The following is a 21,165-nucleotide window of genomic DNA, read 5'->3' as shown; positions in this document are numbered from 1 at the left end:
TTTTTTAAGCCAAGAAAATCTGCATTAAGAGACAGCTAAAGGTGAGTCTTTAGGGATAGGGAAACAGGTCCCAAGCTTTCCCAATTCTATAGCTTTTTCCATTCACTATAGGCATCCCTAAGAGAGAGAAAGACATGACAAAAACCTTATTTCTGTCAATTCGAAGGAGTTTTTGCCATAAGTGTCCTTACGGAAAGACTCTGCTGAGCATAGAAGCTCCAGACAGCTTTGACCACGTCCAGGGGTGTCAAGCTGTCTCATCTTGCTATAGAAATGGTGGGGTGGTGGCTTACCCCCAAATGGGAAATCAGAAAGACTGAAATCCTTGACCTCTAGGGGGAAAAAAGACTTCTCTATTCAATAGCTCCTCACCTGACTCAATACAGTAGCCAGATTCTATAGCCCCGTCCTTCTCTAGAGAAGGAGAGCAACAAAATGCTCCTTGAGCTGTAATGCCAGAGAAACTGAGGCAAGATAGAGATGAATGTAGGGAAACTGAGGCAGTAAAAAAGTACTGTGGTACAACAGAGCAAGGGAGAATTTGTCAGGGACCAGCTATAGAATAGAGAACAAGTCTAGAGAGAGATACCACAGGAATCCCCACAAGGGAAGTCTGCAAGCTAGAGAAAAGGCAACAGGAAAGGCCTCTTTTCTTTAAAGGTGCTCACCAAATTGAAAGTAGTTAAGGAGTTTTCAAATAGTTTCAGTCTCTCCCTCTAATTCCTCATTTCCTCACTGCAGTTAGGGAATGAGAAAAGAAAGAAAGAAGTCTTCTTCACTCTCTTAACAATTAAATTTGCTTTGAAATTTTATTCCCCAACCATCATCCTAAAGGTCTTTCTTGAAGCTGCAATCTGACTAGGGTTGGATCTTAGAAAAGAAATTTTTAATTGCTGGTAGGGGCATAGAATGCCAGTCCAGAAAAATAGGAGAGAGTATGCTAAGAGCAAAAGGTCGCGGGACTGAGAAAATTAGGAGCTGGGAATGAAAGGTTTCCACCTGTAAAGTTGGGTGGGAGAGAGAGAGAGAGAAAGGACACAGCCTGCTTTTCACAGCTGGGCTATTCATCTCTCCACAAGGAGCTTCCACAAGGTTTAAGCAAGTGCCCTGAGGCTAGGGGGAAAAAAAACAAAAACAAAAACAAAAAAAAAAACCGAGAGCAGTTTGGAGCCCCCTGTCTTTGTAAAAGTCTGTGACAGGAGGCACTGCTCTAAGGCAGGATAATAGAAATCAGGGAAACCAAGTCCTGTTTTAAAATGTATGGGACAAGCATGCTTCCTGAGGGGCTGGAAGCTGCGGCTTCTTTAAGAGCCAGGTAAAAGTTCTGGGAGGAACGTGGCCCACTTATCCAGACTGCAGGTAAACTTTGTTAATTTAAAAGTTGGTGGAAAACTTTTCCAGAGATTTGGGAAGATAAGATTGAGTCCCCAGTTCCCCACTGTATAGTGCCCCAAGAAGGGGAAAGGATAGGAGCATTTAAATAACAGGTTGCCAAGCCATATGGGAGAAGTCTGAACCAGGCCTTGATTCCTCTTGGATCCCCACTCTATGGGGGAGGGGGGGGAAAGACCAGAGATGCTGAAGGAGGGTGAGGGAGAAAGAAATGCAATCCTACCCAGGGGTTCCTCTGTTGATTCCATGTTGGAGTTCCCAGGAGTAGAAGCCAAGCTCGCCCCAATTCAGTATCCTTTCTCCTTGTGGCTACAGCCTGACCATTAGGAACTCCATTGTATTTAATAGTGGAATGGGAGGACTCAAGCATCGCTTCTCTTAAAGTTTCTCCATTTATCTTCCCAGAACAGATCAAAGAGAGTGCTGGCCTGGGACCCCCGAGAGGGATCCCCAGAACAGCCATGTGTCTCCTTGGTCTGGGGGGAGGGGGAAGTATTAAAGAGACACTTCCTTTCCTCTCTCAGAGTTCCTGCCAGAGAGTTGGGCTTTCTGGTGAGAAAAAAAGGAAGTGCCTTAAGATGCAAAGGAAGGTCCTTTGTTTCTGGAGGGGCTGCACAGAAGGAGTTTCCTCAAGCCAAGTATTTCTGCTCAAGGAAGGATTTTAGAGGCAGAGGTATGTCTAGATTGTGGACAGGTAAAAGCTTTTAGTTTTCCCAAATTCTTATAGCATCTCGTGTGTCTAGATTTGCTACAGAATAGGGAAAGAAAAAAGGTCTTCTACCTTGTCCAGAGTTAACGTAGGTATTCTCTCTGGGAGAATACTGCTCCAACAGCTCAAAACCCAATGTGGTTCTGAGTGTTGAGAGTTTTGGGGTTCCATTTGGTTACCAAATGATGTCTAGTTCTTTTAGGTTCCCAGTCAGAGAACAAAAATTACAAGGTTTAGATGTAGGGAACCAAAATGAGATTAGGCTTTCTGGTGGTCAGGGAGTTAAATGATAAGGTCTAGTGGCAGGTTCGGGGTTCAGGGAGAGGTATGGCTCCCCTTCAACCTCTTGGGATTCAGCACAAGGATAGAGAGTTTTAGGGACTCCCTTCTGGCAGCACAGAAATTCTCTGTAAAAGAATTTACAGACCTGAAAACCTAGATTGATAAAAGAGTTTATTATGGGGATTGGAAGTTAGGTTAGAAATCCTGACAGAGAGGCATAAAGTCTGGTTAGGGAAATAGGTGAGGATAAAGAGGATGTCACTGGAAAAGAATATTCCAGTGGACAGAGGCTCCTTGGCATCCCAAGCATGGCATAGCTGTAGTGTTTGGAACCTTTGCAAAGAGAAAGTTTTAGTTTGGCTCTTTTATATTAAATGTCTTAGTTGGGGCTGGGACACTCTGAGTTGAATTGAATGGAAAATCTACATTTGAATAGGATTGGAATTCTTTAGCTCAAGACTCAATCAGCCCCACCTAGGTAAACCACTTTATCTGATTCCCTGGGGTGTCTCTCACTGAGGCAGGGTTGAAGTGTACTCCACTTTTTGGATGATCCTGTATTGCTGAATGATGACTTGGGTAACCTAGAAGAACAAAACAAAACCCTGATTAGTTCCGCCATAGCAGAAGGAGGTGAGAAGCTACATTGCTTCATATGAGAGAATTGGCCCTTAACTCAGGAAGAGTGGCCTACTCAGTGGATTTAAAAGAGAATAATTCTGCCCATCAATTGGAGAATGGTTGGGTAATTATGGTATATGAATGTTATGGAATATTATTGTTCTGTAAGAAATGACCAATAGGAGGAATACAGAGAGGCTTGGAGAGACTTACATCAACTGATGCTGAATGAAATGAGCAGAACCAGGAGATCATTATACACTTCAACAACAATACTGTATGAAGATGTATTCTGATGGAAGTGGATATCTTCAACATAGAGAAGATCTAATTCAGTTCCAGTTGGTCAATGATGGACAGAATCAGCTACACCCAGAAAAGGAACACTGGGAATTGAGTGTAAACTGTTTGCACTATTGTCTTTCTTCCCAGATTACTTTTACCTTCTGAATCCAATTCTTCCTGTGCAACAAGAAATTCGATTTTGCACACATGTATTATACCTAGGATATACTATAACACATTTAACATGTATGGGAATGCCTGCCATTTAGGGGAGGGGATTGAGGGAAGGAGGGGAAAATTCAGAACAGAAGTGAGTACAAGGGATAATGTTGTAAAAAATTACTCATGCATATGAACTGTCAAAAAAAATTATAATTATAAAATAAAATAAATAAATAAAAGAGAATAATAATTCTGTCCTCCAACTCTTTCTCTTAACATCTCTGAAGGGTCAAAACTCTTCTAGCTTCTCCTATAGGAGGGGTAGGAGAAAAACCATTTGTACCATCTTGAGGTTACATAGTTAAGGGATAATTTGCTGTTGGATGTCACTTCTTGGTTATGTAAATGAAAACTACCTGGAACTCCAAGTACTCTCTCATGCTTGGCTGACAGACCATAACAGGCAATTCAAGCAAGAGACAGATGGTCTGGCTGTCTTTAGTGCATATCCTCATTGAATATCCTTCTTCTTTGGATAAGTAAATCTTTTATTAACTATTCAATAATCTTTTGGTATTTCATTTTATTGTATTATTGAATCTATATTGCCAGAAAATCTAGCTAAAAGTGCGTCTAAGTTCCAAGTGAGACTAGGTATATTATCATAACTTTCTCTAGGATATAGAAACCTTGGAAAGATAGGGATGAAAAAATGTTGCCATTGTCTATGGTATAACTCATAGCACTGAAAAGATGGCAGAGAAAGTCAGTGGTATAATCTTTCAACCTCAGGGAGACAATGGGGCCTGATTCAGTCTCCTGTAGAGAGGGGGATGAATTTCTGAGACAAAAGAATTCCTGGACCAAACCATGGAGAGCCAATGGAGGAAACATTCCAGAAATGCCAGCAGAGGTCAAGTGGGAGTTCCTCTATTCTATCCTTCTGGAGGAGATCTAGCTTTTGGCTAGAGTTTCTGTAACCCCAACCTTCTAGAGGAGTGCCAAAAGTGCTTTGCCCTAGAATTGGAGGAGCAACAACTGAGTCCCTGGAGGAAGACAAAAGCGAACTCTGCCTTATGGTGTGAGTTTTTCAGATGATATTGAGTTATTGGAAATGAGGTTGTCTCTTTAGCAACTGCAAAATTGTTTTTCTTGTTGGGGTAGGAATAGGAAGGGAGGTCAAAACTTTAGTATGGCACTGTACTGTAGGTCTTTGGGGGTAAGACTTAGAAAATTGAGGAGAGCTCAATTGATTATTCATGGGCTCCTGTGAGTCTTTATGTTTCTTTACTTTTTATGAGATTGTGTTAGAGCCTGTTCTAATTGGGCAATTGCTTGCTAACTCATGTCATAGATGCAAGTCATGCTAGTATGCAAAATAGCAAACAAAGTCCCTAAGTGAATGTTAAATGATTTACACAGTCCCCCAGTGTAGGCACTGGCTTCAGAGATTTGAGTTAAATTTAGGCTATGAAAAACTTTTGACACCTTTGTTCTTTTTATGCTGCCTTCACAAACAAGGGTGAGTTTTTTAGGTCCATCTGTAATCTTCTATGTGTGGGGCAGACCTTTATCTACTTTCCATTTTCCTTTCACCTGTCAACCAATTACAATGTACATAGATCCCAAACCATCTATCTAGGAGAAGAGGGGGCAGATAACACCTTACTTCTCCAGGAGAAGCCTCCCTGAACATAAAAGGAAGCAAGATGGGACCTGTGAGAAATCTGGGAATACATTTCTGAAACTGTTTCCCTCCTTCCCACTTCTCCTGCCTTCAAGCCCAATTCCCATTTTCCTTACTAGCTTAGACGTGGAGATTTATGAAACACCTCCATCTCCCTCATTTCTAAGGTCTAAATTTGTAATAAAGAATATCCTTCAAATTATAATAGACTTGCGATGGAAAGAGCCATTCACATCCAGAGAGAGAGCTATGGAGACTGAATGTGGATCAAAGAATAATATTTCCCCTTTTTTGTTGTTGTTGTTTCTTTGCTTAGTTTTTCTCGTGTTTTTCTCTTTTTGATCTGATTTTTTTTTTTGTGCAGCATGATGAATATGGAAATATATTTAGAAAAATTGCAAATGTTTAACCTATATCAGATTTCTTTCTGTCTTGGGGAGTGGGGAAGGGAGGAGAGAAGGAGAAAAATTTGGAACATAAGGTTTTGCAAAGGTTAATATTGCAAAGTATCTTTGCATGTACTTGGAAAAATAAAATACTATTAAAAATATCCTTCTTTAAATCTAACTTGATATGCAATATTTTGTGGGACTAATTCTTTTCCTTTCTCACATGGATAACAACGATAATTGCTGGCATTTATATAACACTTCAAATTTTACAAACTACTTTAGAAATATTATTTCATTTGATCTGCATGATAATCCTAGGAGACAGATACTATTATGATCCTCATTTTACAGATGAGAAAATTGAGGCAGAGGTAAAGTGACATACCTAGGGCCACACAGTTAGTCAGACATTTGTCTGAAACTGATTTAAACTCAGATTTTTCTGGCTCCAGACCAGCACTTTACCCCTTAAGCAACAAGCTGACTGTTTTATCTCAGAGTCACTCATTTGCCAAACCATTTTGCAACAAGCATAAGCATTAAAATGTATTGGGAAAACTCATCAATTCTTCTTGGATTAAAAATTTTAATTTTAAGAAAAAATTTATTGGAACTTAGAATAATAGCACCAATCCAGGACAGAAATAATGTTGAATGCTTACACAAGAGCTAGGGACCTTTTACCCACTTCTGAGTAGACACAGATTTGTACTATGTTCTTTGCTTCCCAAAGTAAACTCTGAAGGAGTAGATAGGGAAGAGGGAAAGGTCAAAGAAATGTGAATTTTTGAGGATGTTTTCTATCCCTCCATTAAACTTTATATAAATCCAGAGTTGGAAGTGTGGGGCACAGGTTGGATAAATATAGTGAAGAGTTCAGAGTTCAAAGGAAGGAAAGATTAATGTGACCTGGACAAGTTTGAGAAAGTAGAATTTTATTTTATTTTTTATTTTATTATAGCTTTTTATTTACAAAACATATGCATGGGTAATTTTTCAGCATTTATCTTTGCAAAACCTTATGCTCCAAATTTTCTCCTCCTTCCCCCCACTCCCTCCCCTAGATGGCAGGTAGTCCAATACATGTAAAATAAGTTAAAATATATGTTAAATCATATTTATATAGTTATCTTTCCAAACAAGAAAAATTGGACCTAGAAAGAAAAAGAAACCTGAAAAGGAAAACCAAAATGCAAGCAAACAACAGAAAGAATGAAAATGCTATGTTGTGGGACACACTCAATTCCCATAGTCCTCTCTCTGGGTGTAGATAGCTCTCTTCATTACTGAACAATTAGAACTAGTCTGAATCATCTCATTGTTGAAGACAGCTACGTCCATCAGAATTGATCGTAGTATAATCTTGTTGTTGCCATGTATAATGATCTCCTGGTTCTGCTCATTTCACTCACATCAATTCATGTAAGTCTCTCCAAGCCTCTCTGTATTCATTCTGTTAGTCATTTCTTACAGAACAATAATATTCCATAACATTCATATACCACAATTTATTCAGCCATTCTCCAGTTGATGGACATTCACTCAGTTTCCAGTTTCTAGCCTCTACAAAGAGGGCTGCCACAAACATTCTTGCACATACAGGTCCCTTTCCCTTCTTTAAAATCTCTTTGGGATATAAGCCCAGTAGTAATACTGCTGGGTCAAAGAGTTATGTACAGTTTGATAACTTTTTGAGCATAGTTCCAAATTGTTCTCCAGAATGGCTGGATATATTCACAATTCCACCAACAATGTATCAGTGTCCCTGTTTTCCCACATCCCCTCCAACATTCTGCATTATCTTTCCCTGTCATCCTAGCCAATCTGACAGATGTGTAGTGGTATCTCAGAGTTGTCTTAATTTGCATTTCTCTGATCAATAGTGATTTGGAATACTCTTTTGTATTAGTAGAAATAATTTCAATTTCTTCATCTGAAAATTGTCTGTTCATATCCTTTGACCATTTATCAATTGGATATGGCTTGATTTCTTATAAATTTGAGTCAATTCTCTATTTTAGAAATGAGGACTTTATCAGAACCTTTAACTGTAAAAATGTTTTCCTAGTTTATTGTTTCCCTTCTAATCTTGTCTGCATTAGTTTTTATAAAGGGCAGGAACTCTTTAGGCTCAGTATGATTGATTTAATCCTAAAGCAAGGTGTTAACTCAGTGTAATTAAGATAATGATTCTCTAGTTTACATGTATTTAGTAGTTATATTGGTTCTACAAGTTGACCGCTATTCTATAGGATTGACACCTATGATGATGCACTTATAATAGAGTATATAAGAGCCAACAAGAACTGGAAGAAAGACATTCAATTTTCATCAGCCTTGTTGTGTCCTGTGTTTCCTACACTGAAACCAAGGCCCATTCTGGAGGGCCTGCAGAAAGCGGAGCCCCAGGTGAAGGAGACAGACTGTGAAGGAGATAATAAAGACTTTGGACTTTATCCCTGACTATTCTCCTGGTGATTATTTTGCTGAAAATAAGGCTGGTCCCAAGACCTCCAGAAAGCTAACTAGGACATTACAAGTTTTGTTTGTACAAAACAAAGTAGAGTTTTAAAAAAACTCTTCTGATCAAAAATCTCTAGGAATTCCAAGATACATCTAGGATAAAATACGTAATCATTCACCTAACATAATTTGGTCTTGCTTATCTTTCTGGAATTTATTCTCTTGTGTTCATTGTTTGATCTGTATTGAAGTCCTAGCTGGTCTCTGAACTTGATTCAGTTTTTGGCCATCCTACGATGGCCAAAGTCATCATCATAGGCCATCCCCATGTTTACCATCCAATTCCCCTTGACTCTACCTCTGAAGAGTCTTAGTTTGTTCAAGGACCAGATCACGTGGTGATGATGGTCAATTATTTTTCAGTCATATTTGATTCTTTGTGACCCCATTTGGCGTATTCTTGGCAAAGATACTGGAGTAATTTGTCATTTCCTTCTCCAGCTCATAGATGAGGAAACTGAAGAAAACAGATTGAGTGACTTGTCCAGAGTCATGTAACTAGTAAATGTCAGAGGTCAAATGTTAATCTTCCTGGCTCCTGGCCTGGCACTCCATCCACTGTGCCACCAAGCTGCTAGGTACCACTTCCTAAAGAACTCCCTTGATCCCACCAATTGTTAGTGCTTTTCTCTGCCTTAAATTACTTCTCATTCATTTTTATTTGTATGTATCTTTCTAGTAGAATGTAAGTTCCTTGAGAATCAGGTCTTATTTTTCCTTTTGACTTAAGGACATTTGATTCTTGCATATACAAAGTCCTTTTAATAGATGTTTGTTAAATTAAATGGAGCTAGACCTTCAAGTATAAATTAAAAAATAGAATGAGAACAGAGCACATATGCAGAAAACAACAATTTATATAGGGAAAGAAGAGTCCAAATTGGGGGAAACCTTGGTTCTTGAACAGTCATAGCATGTAGTGTTTTTAAACAATATTTTTTCTTTTTCTTAAGAAATTTTCCTCATTTAATAGTACTTTATTTTTTCTAATTACATGTAGAGATAATTTTTAACATTCCCTTTCATAAGATTTTGAATTCTAAATTTTTCTCTGCCCTTCCCTTCCCTTTAGCTGAAGTAAAAAAGGTAGAGGTAGCAATTCTGATCTCAGACTATATAAAAGCAAAAATAGACCTAATTAAAAGAGATAAGGAAGGAATCACACTTTATTAAAAAGTACCATAGATAATAAAGTAATATCAATGCTAAATATATATGTACCATTCAAATTCACAAACAAAAAGTGGCATTATGAAATAGAAAATGGATAATTTTAATTATTTCAAAATAAAAAGCTTTTGTATAAACAAAATCAATGCAACCAAGATTAGAAGGAAAGCAAAAGGCTGAGAAACAATCTTTATATCAAGTGTCTCTGATAAAGGCCTTATTTCTCAAATATATAGAGGACTGAGTCAAATTTATAGGAATGCAAACTATGCCCCAATAGATAAATGATCAAAAGATATGAACTGGTAGTTTTCAGATAGAGAAATCAAAGCTATCTGGAGATATATGAAGAAGTGTTCTAAAATCACTTTTGATTAAACAACTTTGAGGTACCACCTCAAACCTATCAGATTGGTTGATTTGACAAAAAAGGAAAGTGATAAATGTTTGAGAAGATGTGATAAAATTGGGATACTAAAACACTGTTAATGGAGTTGTGAACTGATCTAACTATTCTAGAGAGCAATTTGAAATTATGCCCAAAAGGCAAACCAAAGAAATCATAAAAAGGTGAAAGGATCTACAATGTGCAAAAATATTTATAGCAGCCCTTTTCATGATGGCAAAATGTTGGAAATTGAGGAAATGCCCATCAATTGGGAAATGGCTGAACAAGCTATGGTATATAATGTGATGAAATACTATTATGTAATAAGAAATGATGAACATGCAGTTTCAGAAAACCCTGGAAAGACTTGTACAAACTGATGCAAAGTGAAATGATAAGAATGAGAAAAATATTGTACACAATACCATTAAATCTTGTGCAGTGATTAATTATGAATGACAACTCTTTTCAATTATACAATAATTACAATACAAAAAAAGACAACTACAAAGGATTCATGAAGAAAAATATTATCCACATCTAGATAAAGAATTGCTGGAATTTGAATGCAGGTGGAAGTATTTTTTTCACTAACTTTATTCTTTTTCTATTTTTCTCCTTTTTAATGTTTCTTCTTTCATAACTATGACTAACATGCAAATATGTTTTATATAACAGCAAATACATAACCTATATCAAAACCTACCATTTTTAGAAGGGGGAAGGGAAGAAGAGAAATTTGGAACCCAAAATCTTATAAAAATGAATGTTAAAAATTGCTTTTACATGCAATTGGGAAATAAAATACTATTTAAAATTTTTTAAAAGAAAAAATGCATTTCTCTCTTGAACTTCTAGACTAACTTAGACTAGAAAACTTTCTTCTGACTTTGTTTCTTTTTTTTTAACATGGGAACTAGAGTTCTTGAAAAATGAACTTTTCAGCATTAGGGAATTCAAAGGTAAGCTTGCGAGAGCAAGAGTTTGTAAGTTTGATGATTTGGACATCAGTCATCTAATATATCTTCCTTATAAACAAATTTTAGAGAGTCTGTGAATGTGGAGATGGGGAGGAAATTGTTTTTATTTTTATTTACCTCTAACTGAAATTTAGCATTTTCTTCAATTATTTAAAAGTATGATTCTGAGTAGGGGTCCATGATGCAGAAAAGTTAAAGAATCCTTTTCCTAGAAGGAAATTTCTTTAAAAGCTGTTCCTTTTGCCTAATCATCTCAGTTCTCTAGGGTTCAATTTTCTCATCTGTAAAATGAAGGGACTGAAAATGATAACTTCTAAAGTCTCTTCTAACTCAGAACCTATGATTCTAAGGAAAGGATAATCAATATGGGAGAAAGGAATGGAGGCACCAGAATCTCTGAAACTTGTCTTCCCTGTAAATACTACTTTGAGTTACTTAGGTGGTGAACATGGAAGGGGAATGGGACTGTTTTTTAAGTAGCCCCAAAGTGTTAAATACTCTAATAGGGTATTTCACAATTTTCAGTTTCTGTATTATTCCCCCATGGGCTCTAGTGAATCCTTCATATTTTATGCATGTTCATTTGTATGTTAAATAAAATCCACTCCATACCTAATTTCCATATTGTACATCAATTCACAATTTCAATATTAGTATCATTTTAATAATGTATCTGTTCTCAAAAGTTGCTTTTAGATTATTTCCCACAATTTTGTAGTTGTTGCTTTAATTTTCATCTATTTGATTATTAGAAAGACTGAACAGTTTTCCATGGCTATTTAACATTCACTTTTTCTTCATTTGTAAATATTTAAATTCATTGGTTATTTCTTCCAAAGTTGTAACATGGAGTGTTGTTCATAAAGCTAGATCAATTCCTTATATATTCGGGATGTCAGACTTTTATAGGATCTGTTTACCAAATAAAAGTTTTTCTCTACTTGATTATTTTTCTTTTGGTTACATTGTTTCTTTAACTTCTCCATCAGGCCTCCAGGGACTTTATCAATGGGAAATCTCTCCATTCATCAAGTACCAATCAGCCTTGGTACTCATCAGTATACTCTGCCCCACCCTGATTGATGGGAGAGTGAAATTACAAACTCCCAAACTTTCATTTAAGGAGACCATTTCTTCATTTCCCACTAGCTACACTGTTTTGGATTTCCCTATCCTGTCTCCTTGATGGATACCTTTTTCTCTCCCTCCCCTCCCCTTCCTTTTTTTTTTTTTCTTTGTTTCTTTATTTTTAACATACATAGTTTTATGAATCATGTTGGTAGAGAAAAATCAGAACAAAAAGAAAAAAAAAAAACATGGAAGAGATTTAAAAAAAAAAAAAAAGAAAAGAAAAAAGAAATGACCATCCTGTATATTGATTTACATTCCATCTCCTTAGTTCTTTTTCTGGATGCAGAAGGCATTTTCTGTTCAGAATATACTGGGCTTGCTTTTAGATCACTGCACCACTGAGAAGAACCAAGTTTTTTGTAGTTGATCATCACACATTTTTGCTGTTATTTTATACAATGTACTCCTAGTCCTGTTGTTTCTCTCAGCAATAGTTCATGTAAATCTTTCCAGGTCTCTCTAACATCAGCTAGTTCATCATTTTTTAAAGAACGATATTGCATTACCTTTATATTTCACAACTTGTTCAGCCATTCCCCAACTGATGAGCATCTACTCATTTCCCAATTCTTTCCTGCCACAAAAAGAGCTGCTACAAACATTTTTGCACATGTGGGTCCTTTTCCCTCCTTTATGATTTCCTTGGGATGCAGATCCAGTAATGGCACTGCCGAGTCAAAGGGTTTGCATAATAGGCATAGTTCTCCAGTTGTAAAATTGGATTTTACAAATCTACCAAAAAGACATTAGTGTCCCAGTTTTCCCACATCCCCTCCAACATTTATCATTATCTTTTCCTGTCATTTTAGCCAATCTGAGAGGTGTGAGGTAACACTTCAGAATTGTTTTAATTTGCATTTCTCTAATCAATAGTGATTAAGAGCATTTTTTCATAACTATAGATGACTTTAATTTCTTCATCTGAAAATTGTCTTCACATACTTTGACCATTTATCAAGTGGGAAATGATCTATAGTCTTAAAAATTTGATCTAGTTCTTTATGTTTTAGAAATAAGACTTGTCAGAAATTGTGGTTGTAAAGATTTTTTTTCTCAGCTTTGTACTTCCCTTTTAATCTTGTTTCTATTAGTTTCTAGGCAAAACCTTTTTAATTTAATGTAATCAAAGTTGCCCATTTTACCTTTCATAATGTTCTCTAGTTCTTCTTTGGTCATAAATTTCTCCCTTCTCCAAAGATCTGACAGATAAATTATCTCTTTTTCTTCTAATTTGTTTATGGTATCATCCTTTATTCCCAAATCATGTATCCATTTTGATCTTATTTTGGTAGGGGGTGTGAGATGGAGTTTTAACAATTAATAATGGAAAAGATAAGTTCCCTAGTGGAACTCACAATTAACCAGGAGAAAGGGAGTACATCAGGAGGTAGGAGTGTATCATCGACTGGCAGACTAAATCCACAGAACAGTTTAGTACCCCAAAAGGGTTAGTAATCTATAAAAAGGAGAAAGACACCATGAGGCATGGAGGAGAGATGGGGTAAGAATAAAGATACTATGAGGCAGAATGCAGTGGCAAGCTAACCCAAAGGGATTCAGCAAACATGGCCTAGGTCATGGATAGATTTATAAGGGAATTTAACCCATGGCTTTGACTTAACTTGGTTTTCTGAAGGAATACAATAAAATAGGATTATCCAAGACCTTTATGGGAGTAGTAGGACCTTAAGGTTGAGCAGTTCTCATAAATGCCCTTCCCTGCTTGCCTTAGGGAGTAATCTTAACAGTACTTTAAACTTTCTCTGCCAACCTCACTTAGTTATGCAGGACCTCCTCAGTTTGTTAATTTAAAAGGTTAATTTAATTTAATCTCTCTAATCTTTTCCTCCAACAAGTCATCTTCAAAAAAAGCTGCCAGTTTGACCTTCCTTATACATAGATCTGGTCACAAATCTGAAAAATCTTTGTGGTTCCATATTGCCTACCAGAATTTTCATCTCCTTTGCCTGGTAATCAAAGTTCTTTACAATTATGAGATTCTAGCCCTAAAGTATCTTGTCAAATTATCAATCAATATTTTGAAGATTATGTTGCTTCCATCTCAGATTTCCTCTGTGGATAGCTAATCGTTCTAAAATTATTTTCTTAAGTATTATTTTGCCTTCCTAATGGATAACACTGAGGACAGAGGTATGAAATATCAAAGAGCTATTATTATTGGTGGCAAAAATAGATTGCCAGAGAGAAAAACATTGACAAATATATTTTCCATGTATTTGTGATCCTTCACTAATTTCATCTTTGAAATGACATGACTTAATTGTGTTATTCCCACCTTTATGCAAAATTGTTTTTTTCCCACCACTTTTTACTATTTTGTGATGTTATTATATTATCTTCTGTCACTCATCTATATATATTACACATGTTTATGTTTTAAACTGGTGCTGACCCTTATGACCCCATTCTCTGCAAAAAGAGTTTTTTAGTAATGGGACTATTTATCTCTACTTCATAATGAAAACCCATTCCATTTTGCGGGGCCACTCTACTTTTTTAAAAAAAGTTGTTCTTCATCATGAGCCCAAATCTTCCTTTCTCTAATTTCTAACCATGGGTTCTTTTGCCCTTTGGAGTAACAAAGAGTAAGTCTAATTGGTCTTCTGCATAATAATCCCTTTTTAAAATTTGAAAATAGCTATAATGCCTTTTTCCATAATAATCTTTAGTTCTTTCAACCTTTCCTTATCCCATCTGATTTCCTTTGAATTCCAACCAAAATTCCATCTTCTATAAAAATCTTTCCTATTCCTTCTCAATTTAATGCTTTCCTTCTTTTAATTACTTATTTATTCTACATATAACTTGTTTGTATATTTTTGTCTCTTCCATTAGATTGTGAACTCCAAGGGTAGGAATTGTCTTTTGCCTCTTTTTTTTTTTTTTTTTTTTTTTTTTTTGGTATACCCAGTACTTAGTGATTGACACATAGTAGGTATTTAAAAAATGTTTATTGACTGGCCTTATAGATTCCCTTCCTCTGGGAATACTCCCGAATTAATATTTTTTAAATGTAGCCCTCAGAAAGGAGCACAATGCTTGAGAAGTACTTTGATCAATTCAGAGTATAAATTTTGTTTTGAACATTGTATTTCCATTAATATAGTCTACACTTACATTAGCTTTAGTGGCAGACAGGTAACCCTTTTGGCTGACAATAATTTGCAGACAGCTGCAGGAGTAGGTTTCCTCCATTCTACATTAAAACAGTTGACTTGAAATACACACACATATTATATACATATATATTTTATTTGCTTTATTAATTATTTCCCAGTTCCATATAAAAAAATTAACACTCATCAAAAAAAAAAATTAGTTCAAAATTCTTCCCTTCTCTTCCATTTCTTCCCCACCAAGAAAGTAAGCAATATATCAATTACACATGTAAAGTCATGCATGCAAAATACTTTTCCATATTAGCCAAGTTGCAAAAGAAAACACAGACACACACACAGAAAAATAACGTACAAAAAAATATGCTTCACTTGTGTAATTGATTTTTAAAATCTAATTGAAGAACTAAATTTTTGTTCATTTTATTCTTATTAATTTGCCCACTTTGTGAAATTCACTGGGCAAAGATGAATAAGATATGCATGCAAATACCTGCATGAATCCTGAAGTTACGGGCAGTGACCTTCATTATATTTTTCTGAAAGCAAGCTGTATAAAGTTGGCAGCAGGTAGAGTCCTTCCCCTGAACCAAAAATTCCCTGGAGTGAGTCTTCATATGGAATTATCTAAAGAGAGGTAACAGTTGAAGTAGGCATGGATAAGATTACTAAAACAGGGAAAGAAGACACAATTTTAGTGGATGGACATTATAGTTTTAGGAAGAAATGCTAATAGAGAAGTAGGGAAAGGTAGGCCAAAAAGATAGTACTAGAGAGGGCAGAGTCACATAAGACAACGGTATAAAACAGGCTTACGTGTTCAGAATAGTCATGCAGAGCAAGGACATAGAAAAGGCCATTGTTTGGCAATTAATTTTTAATTACAGACCTTTGAGTGGGTAATTTCTAGAGTGGTAGGAACCAAAGCCAAATTACATTAAGATGAAGAGTGAGTAGGTGGTTAGGGAAGGTAGATTACTTTTTCCAGAAGTCTGGTGTTGAGGGGGGACTATAGTCCTTGGAGTGGATAAAAGCAAAAAAGGAGTTAATCATGCTTGCCTTAATGTTAATAATATACTACCAGGGATGATAACAAGGTGTTAAGGTAACTGTAAAAATTCAGGCCATGCCAGATGATTCCTTTATGAGGTACAAATAAGTACCTGAGTGGGAGCAACTATACTAGAGAATTATGAGACACACCTCGGGGTGACTCTTTAAAAAGACAGTCCAGTTAGTTTAAGGCACCCCAGGCTTCCTGATGGCTGCAGTGGATAGAATGCTGGGCTTGGAGTCATAAAGATTTGAGTTTAAATTCAGTTTCAGATATTTACTAGCTATGTGAACCATGACTGTCTGCCTCAGTTTTCTCAATTGTAAAATGAGGATAATAGTATTTATTTTATATGATTGTTGAGGATTAAGTGAGATAATATTTGTAAAGTACTTAGCACAGTGCCTCACACATGCTTAATAAGTACTTGTTCTCTTCCTTTTTTTCCTTCCCAATAGCAAGATTACTTAGGCAGATGAAAAAGAAGGAATATCAAGACAGAAGCATTGTTATTGATCCACAAGGAACACAAATAGCTAAGAATACTTATCCAGCTCAGGGTGGACTGACTACCCACTCTTTCCCTTCTACTACTAAGAGACTTTACTGGAAGATCATGTTCCCTCTTTTAGGATAAAATTTCCTCTGAGCCCCTTACATTTTCCAAAGAATCCCTGAACCATTCAGGGCAATCCAAATGGATGTCTGCATTCATCCTCTCTCTAGGACAAGTAGGTTAACTCTAACAATAACTCCATCCAAAGATGGTAAATGTGTATTTCCCTTGGGTTCTCTAATGGAAACTTTTCCACAGGAAAGTCTGTCTTTCTATATTTTAAAATTTTAAGAGAGGGGAAAAAAAAATTATCTTTGAGATTACTATCTCCTTGGACTAGTGGCATCTAGCCATAAATACTAGAGAGGTACAGATCTTTATATATATAATTTCCTAGAACAAATATAGAGTGTTTGTTTATATTGAGAAATCCATATATACAAGGTGAATAATAGGATAAAGGAGTTAAATAGAAGTGGTTGAATAATCTTAACTCAACCCTGATATAATTATTATTTTTATGCTTTGTTTTTCTTCTAGCTCTGAATCTTAGTTTTAAACTATTTTTTCTTCAGTTTATATTTTTATAAATCTCAGCTCATTTGAGGCTTTTAGCTTTCTAGAGACAAATCTTAAGTGTATTATTATTATTATTTAATGTGTGTGTCCTTATTTTTTCTAGCTATTTTCTGAGGAAGCAAAAGTGACAGAATATCCTGAGGAAGCAAGGGTAAGATTCAGTTCCCCAATAATTCAGTGAAAATTGTCTATCTTCTTAGGTATACTCTTACTCAGAACTTAGAAGGAAAGGGTGCTGGGCCAACACTTATCTGAAACTACCCTCCCTGCATAAACCTGGTATTATTCTTGTCTTTTAGTTCAAAAGCAATTTATCAAACAGCTTCATGCTCAGTTTAACTCTGACAATGGTGGAACATTTGAATTCAGGCCTTCTTGGTGAGGTCTGTATGTGACTAGTACAGTAAAACTGAATCACATTTTGGTAATGAAGAAATGATTTTATTGGTTAACTAAAACTTACTATTTAGTGTCCCATCCTCACATACTCCAGATAGGTAAATCCATGTACCAGAAAAGAGAAGCAGCCAATAATTAAAAGAGATAGGGAAAAGTAGTGGGCACTGACTGAAGCCCCCACCTCCTCTGCTTTTGGACTGCTGAAGTTTCTATATATTAATGAAATCACAGGTCCTACTCTTCTCCCGTTAGAGGTTTACAAAATGCTGTGATATTGGCCAGGCAAGTATTATACTCCCCATTTTGTTATGGTTCAGTTGTGCTTGGCTTTTCATGATTCTGTTTGGGATTCTCTTGGAAAAGATACCGGAGTGCTTTGCCATTTCCTTCTCCAGCTCATCTTACAAATGAGAAAATGAAGTCAAATGGAGATAAATGACTTGCTGGGAGTCACACAACTAGAGACACAAGAAGATGTGTCTTCCTAACTCCAAGCCTGGTGCTCTTATCTACTGTGCTACCTAACTGCTCAAAATTCCCCTTTGATACATGAAGAAACTGTTTTTTGTTTTGTTTTGTTTTGCTGAGGCAATTGGGGTTAAATGACTTGCCCAGGGTCACACAGCTAGGAAGTGTTAAGTGTCTAAGACCAGATTTGAACTCTGGTCCTCCTGAATTCAAAGCTGGTGCTCTATCCACTGCACCACCCAGCTGCCCCTACAGGAAGAAACTGAAGTTAAGTGAATAAGTGGATTATTTAAGCTTATTATCAGAGCTGAGCTCAGGAATAGTTTATCTCATTATTATTGATGAATTAAAATTACAATTTACCCACTTTACATCTATTAATGTATAACTTTTAAAAAAACTTATGCTCTTCTTGTTGGTTTCTTTTTGATTAGTGTGGTTTACTAGTTTTCTTTATGTTTCTATTTGTCATTTTAATAGCAAATATATTCTATTATATTGATATGCCACAACTTGTTTGGCCATTTCCCTACAATGGCACATAAAGATTATTTCAGATTTTCCACCAATAAATATCTTTGTAAATAAAGAGTTTCAAAAGTTTTGGGGCAATTTTAAGCTTTGGAACTTTTTTTTTTTTTTAAAGCTATCTTTGAGAACTGGAGAGTTAGAAAGGACTTGTGGGTCAACAACTGATCTTCAATAATTTCCCTCACAACAAACACAATTAACCTGGTCATTCATCTTCTTCTTGAAGATTTCCAGGAAGGGAAAACTTATGCTCTTTCCAAGACAAATCATTTTACTTTTGGGCAATTCTAATAATTACTTAATTTTTCCTCAAATTGAGACTAGTTTGAAAAGAATGAGTATGTACCAAAGACATTTTTTTGCAATGAGGACCAAATAAATTCAGGAATTTGAAAGTATCTCAGTAGTCTTCACTAGCCTTTCTAATATGTATATAAGGAAAGGTAATAATACAATAACGGTAGCTAACATTTATATACTGATTACTCTTTGCCAAACCCTGTGCTAAGTGCTTTATAATAGGCTCGAATAGAGAGTATATTTTGCTTTCTTCAGTTCCTATGTATGCTAGACAAATGCACTCATCTTCATCTCCCTGTTGGATGACTGCTGTTCAGGAATGCTGCAATAAGGCATAGCTGGATAAGATGGCTATTTGGGTCTCTTCCAACTCTGAAATTCTGTGGTTCCATTACAAGTTAAAGAATTTGCAATCATCTAGCCATGACAGCATTAAAACATCTATAAGCCTCATATATGAATGTATATATAGAGTATGTGTAAATGTGCATGCATATACATACACGGGTATAATTTCCAGTTGGTTTTTAGTCTGTCTTTCCCTGGCCCTTTATGGAATATACTTTTTATTGCATTGTGGTCTGAAAAGGAAGCATTTACTATTTCTGCCTTTTTGCATTTAATTGTGAGATTTTTATGCCCTAATACATGGTCAATTTTTGTGTAGGTGCTGTGTACTGCCAAGAAAAAGATGTATTCCTTTCTGTCCCTATTCAATTTTCTCCATAGGTCTATCATATCTAGGTTTTCTAGGATGCTATTAACCTCCCTAGTTTATTTCTTGTTTATTTTGTGGTTAGATCAGATTTATCTGACTCTGAAAGGGAAAGTTTGAGGTCCGCCACTAGAATAGTTTTGCGGTTTATTTCTTCCACACAAGTATATATGTAAATGTGTGCATGTGTATGTTTGTATATATACATATTGTATATACTTATATACATGTCACACACACATAATATATTTCTCCCCACTCAAGACAAGGGATAAATACTATGTGTGAGCAAGGCAAGTTTGTAACTATTTTCCCCTCAACATACAAAACCAATACATTTCTAGTGCCAGAGCTTCAGACTTAAATCTTCAGAGATAGGAAATGGTATTCAGTTTAAAGATTTTCCCCAAGAAAATATTCTTTGGCCGAAGCCCATTGCTAAGTATTCTCTTGTAGTATTCAGGGGACTGATAAAAGTATCTGTGGTTTTCAGGGCAAATTTTCAGATTGTATACATAGTGGAACAACTGTTTGCATTTTTAGAATGTGCCTTGAATGCCAGGATTTTGGGGAGTAAACGGTATGACCTAGGGTTCAAGGTTTCTCTATTAAAAATTCTTCACTCATAATGTCCAACCCTGTATACCTGCTCCTAGAATAGTAAATGACCAAAAACGGTTTTGCAGTCTCTTCCAGATTATCCTCATTGAGTAGGACTCTCAAAACCAGACTTTTCTCTTGCTTTTCAAAAACAAATAAAGCTGGGCATCATAGACTCAAAGTGATCCATATGTCAAAATGGGAGAGTGGGGGTGAGGGAGAAGAAATATCAGTTCCTTACACTTTGTTAGGGGCCTGGCAGCCTTGACCTTAGACCATTGGCTTAGCGCTGTTCTCCAGCTGTCCAGAAACCCACACAAGTCTTCCTCCTCCTCTTTCCACCGTTCTCAATCTTGTTCCTCTTCCCTTTCCTTCTACCCCTTCCTCCTTTCCCCCCTTCCTTTTTCTTTATCCTTCACCCTCTCTCCATCTCCCTTTTCTGTCTCATTTCTCTTTCTCCCTCTCCTTCCGTTTTCTCCTTTCCTTCTCTTTCTTCCTCCTCCCTTCTCTTTAGTCTTCCTCCTCTTCCTGCTGCAAAAGCCCCCCAGCTGGGGAAGTAACGTTTTCCTGGATTTAAAAAAAAAAAAGAAAAAAAGGAAGATCACAATTAAGGGGCAAGCAGGGTGGGACAGGGAGCTCTCCGAAGCCCGGGATACGGGGAGACAAAGGAAGCCTGACGTAGGGCGGACCCCCTCCATCCTTCCCTCCCACTCCCCGCAGTTTTCCCGTCACCTAAGTCCGCAGTGGAGCCAGCGGTCAAGGTGCTAGCCGAGGGCTCAGCCCGGGGCTGGGCGCGAGGAGCCCACGCACGCCGGGCGCACGCACCCGACCCAACCGAGGCGGGCGGGGAAGCCCCTCTCCCCGGAGACGCGCGCGCTGAGCGTCCGCGCACTCCTCCCTTCCTTCCCCGCCGTCCCGCCGCCGCCGCCGCCGCCGCCGCCGCACCTTACGTGGACCCTTCCCGCTCAGGTGAGTCCTTCCCACGCCTCCCATTGGCCCAGGCGCCGCCGGCTCGGGAAGGCCAACGCCGACGGGTCTAGTTCAGGGTCTAGGGTGGGCGCGTCACTTCCGGTAGCGCGGAGCTTGTAAAACACCCAGGAGAGA

The 21,165-nt window shown here is 37.0% G+C and overlaps 1 long non-coding RNA gene across 2 annotated transcripts; it reads right to left on the bottom strand.

Annotated features, from left to right (window-relative positions):
* Positions 1-2,537: 2,537 nt before the first annotated feature.
* Positions 2,538-21,138, bottom strand: LOC141544057 (uncharacterized). 2 transcript variants are annotated; one of them, XR_012482531.1, is made up of 3 exons: positions 21,007-21,138; positions 15,353-15,486; positions 2,538-2,967 (listed from the first exon to the last, which is right to left on the bottom strand). It is a non-coding gene; the product is annotated as an uncharacterized LOC141544057 (long non-coding RNA). The 2 variants fall into 2 exon arrangements; XR_012482530.1 differs by lacking the exon at positions 21,007-21,138 and having other exon boundaries at positions 15,353-20,783.
* Between the last annotated feature and the right edge of the window lie 27 nt (positions 21,139-21,165).

The sequence above is a fragment of the Sminthopsis crassicaudata genome, chromosome 5, assembly GCF_048593235.1.
Source record: "Sminthopsis crassicaudata isolate SCR6 chromosome 5, ASM4859323v1, whole genome shotgun sequence".
NCBI classification, from domain to species: Eukaryota; Metazoa; Chordata; class Mammalia; order Dasyuromorphia; family Dasyuridae; genus Sminthopsis; species Sminthopsis crassicaudata.
Note: the sequence above shows the minus strand (reverse complement) of the source record. Positions and strands in the feature narration are given on the sequence as shown.